We start from the raw sequence: 3,521 nt of genomic DNA, 5'->3' as shown, positions 1-3,521 counted from the left end.
TTCAGATGGTTTAGAATTTACAACACATTTTTAACCTAAAGATACCAGGTTGAACAATACAAGGAGCATTTTTGTCAAGCCTGCAACTTCTGCCCCAGAAAGCTCAACATAGGGATAGTGATCCAGCAGCTGCGTTGGTTCACTTTTTAAAAATTTATAATTTAGAAGGCGGAAAACCTTGATGCTTCATACTTAGTATATAGATGCCTTATGTTACAAAGTTCCCGTCTGTCATATGTCCATGGCCCTTGTTTTCATTTTTATGGTTAAGTGACCACTTGAAGAAAAAGTTCAGATTTTTTGCAATGTTTATTTCTTTCTTATTTTAATGTCAATTCAGAAATTATTGCGATGTTTTTATTATTGCGAAAAATGTGACAGGGTTATAATCTCAATAATTTTTAAAAAAATTGTCTGAATTAAACACAACTTTTCTCAATATCGCAAAAATAAAGATCATGTTTTTGTCTAAAATGACAAAATCACAATAATAAATACACATGATAATTTCTGAATTCACAGTATGATTAATAGGATAACTTTTTTAAGTATGTGCATACCTTGCAATATACTCATGCCCACTAGAGGGTTTTCATTCGACCTCAGCTCATTTTATGAATCAGTGAACAAGGTTAAGTTTTGGTGGTAAAGTCCATATATCAAATACTACAAGCAATAGGTCTTTTGTATTTGATGTATGAAAGGACTGTAAGGTGTACATGTCCAACTGACCGGTGTCATCTGACCTTGACCTTATTTTCATGCTTCAGTGGTAAAAGTTAAGTTTTAGAATTTTAGTCTTTTTTTAAAGACTATACTATATGCAATGGGTCAACTATATTTGGAGTATAGAATGATTGTATGGTGTATATGTCTGTCCGGAAGGTATCATCTGACCTCATTTTATGGTCCATTGGTTAAATTTGAGTTTTCATGGTTAAGTTTGTTTCTTAGATACTATAAGCAATAAGTCAACTATATTAAATGCATATATTGATTGTAAGGTGTACATGTCTGTCTGGCGTTGTTCATCTGACCTTGACCTCATTTTCATGGATCATTAGTCAATATTCAGTTTTCTTGGTTAAGTCTGTTTCTCAGAAACTTAAAGCAATGTTTCGCAATAGGTCAACTATATTTGGTGTATTGAATGAATGTAAGGTGTACACATATTTCTCGTTTGGTTTATCTGGCTGTGGCCTTATTTTCTTGGATCATGTTAAGTTTAAGTGATAGTTGTAATAAAGCTTTATATTTAGGACATAGTCAATGATTAGAAAAGTAAGCAAGACATTTCAGCAGGTGCACTCTTGTAATAGGAAGTAATGCATAACACTTTGTGACTTGAACCTTGAATCAGTTGAATAGTTGCTGCCCTTCAACTAGTGTTATTTTCAGGTATTGTGCTATAGCAGGGATCAATAGCAAGTTTTGTCAGGTATAATTGTACATAATTGCATTCACCTTGTTTTGTCTGTTCAACAAATATTTCTGTAACTGTTTTCTTAGGAACTATTTAATAGAATGACATTAAACCTAGTCGGCAGCTGGACAAAGATAAGTTATATGGTGAAGGCTTTTTCAGATCTGTAAGATATCTACCTCTTATAAATGAGACTTTAAGAAACAAGTAGGGATGTGTTCAGCATGATGACACATACATTATTGTTTCAACAAAGAGTATATAGTGTTAATTTATAGATGGGATACATATTCACCAGGTTATTTTGAAAAATAGCAATGTGGTTTGCATCCCTTTATTGATTTCCTGGTTTGGAACAGCCACATTAAACAATGGTGGTTTAAAACATGTTTTTGAATATTCAATCCTCTCATGACCAGAAACAGTCTGCAGGAACACATGCCACACTTCCCATACACATTTAGACCTAAAGCTTACCTGTCTCTACTCTTGCTCCAAATTCTGTGTGTTGCAGAAATAACCAATTTTCAGTCTGGTTTTACCTGGCAAGGGTAAATATACTGCGGATTCATTATCATTTGTTGCTTACCAATTTTCAAAGGTACAGGTGAACCATAAATATGAATTTTCCACAAATAAATTATTTATATAGGCTTGTTTACAGAAATAAGAAAAAAACATGAAATCAAGTTTCCATGACAATCCACGAAAATTTTACCCAAAAAAAATAAGAGTGCACACGATGAAATGTTTCACCTTCTTTACTAATCATTGATATTATATTGATAATCCTAAATATAAAGCTTTATTACAACTGTCACATAAACTTAACATTAACCAAGACAAGAGCGCACACACTGAAATGTCTCGCCTTTACTAATCATTGATATTATGTTGATAGTCCTAAATATAAAGCTTTATAACAACTATCACATAAACTCTACATTAACCAAGAAAACTCAACATTGATCAATGAACCATAAAAATGAGGTGAAGGTCAGATTAACCATACCAGACAGACATGTACAGCTAACAATTCTTCCATACAACAGATTTAGTTGACCTTTTGTTTATAAATTAAAAAAACAGACCAAAACACAAATACTTAACACTTAGCGATGAACCGTGAAAATGAGGTCAAGATCAAATAAAACCTGCACGACTGACATATAGATCATAAAATATTTCCATACACTAAACCAAATATAGTTGACCTATTGCATATAGTATTAGAAAAATTGATCAAAACTCAAAAACTTAACTTTGACCACTGAACCATGAAAATATACTAGACCTATTGATTGTAGTATCTGAGATCTGGACTTGACCACCAAAACTTAACCTTGTTCACTGATCCATGAAATGAGGTCGAGGTCAAGTGAAAACTGTCTGACGGGCATGAGGACCTTGCAAGGTACGCACGTACTAAATATAGTTATCCTATTACTTTTAATAAGAGAGAATTTAACATTACAAAAAATCTTAACTTTTTTTTCAAGTAGTCAATGAACCATGAAAATGAGGTCAAGGACGTTGGACATGTGACTTACAGAAAGTTCGTAACATGAGGCATCTATATACAAAGTATGAAGCATCCAGGTCTTCCACCATCTAAAATATAAAGCTTTTAAGAAGTTAGCCAACGCCACCGCCGCATCACTATCCATATGTCGAGCTTTATGCAACATGAAAATGAGATCAAAGTCAAATAAAATCTGCGCAACTGACATATAGATCATAAAATATTTCCAACAGCAAATATAGTTGACCTATTGCATATAGTATTAGAAAAAAAAGACCAAAACTGAAAAACTTGACCTTAAACTTTGACCACTGAACCAGGAAAATGAGGTCAGGGTCAGATGACACCTGCCAGCTAGACATGTACACATTACAATTATTCCATACACCAAATATAGTAGACCTGTTGCATACAGTATAAGAAAAACATGTCACAACACAAAAACTGAACTATAACCACTGAACCATGAAAATGAGGCCAAGATTAGATGACACCTACCAGTTGGACATGCACACCTTACATGCCTTTCATACACCAAATATACTAGACCTTTTGCTTATAGTATCTGAGATATGA

The sequence above is a fragment of the Mytilus edulis genome, chromosome 2 (genome assembly GCF_963676685.1).
Source record: "Mytilus edulis chromosome 2, xbMytEdul2.2, whole genome shotgun sequence".
Classification (NCBI taxonomy): Eukaryota; Metazoa; Mollusca; class Bivalvia; order Mytilida; family Mytilidae; genus Mytilus; species Mytilus edulis.
The sequence above is the reverse complement of the archived record's forward strand: the minus strand, read 5'-3'. Positions refer to the sequence as shown.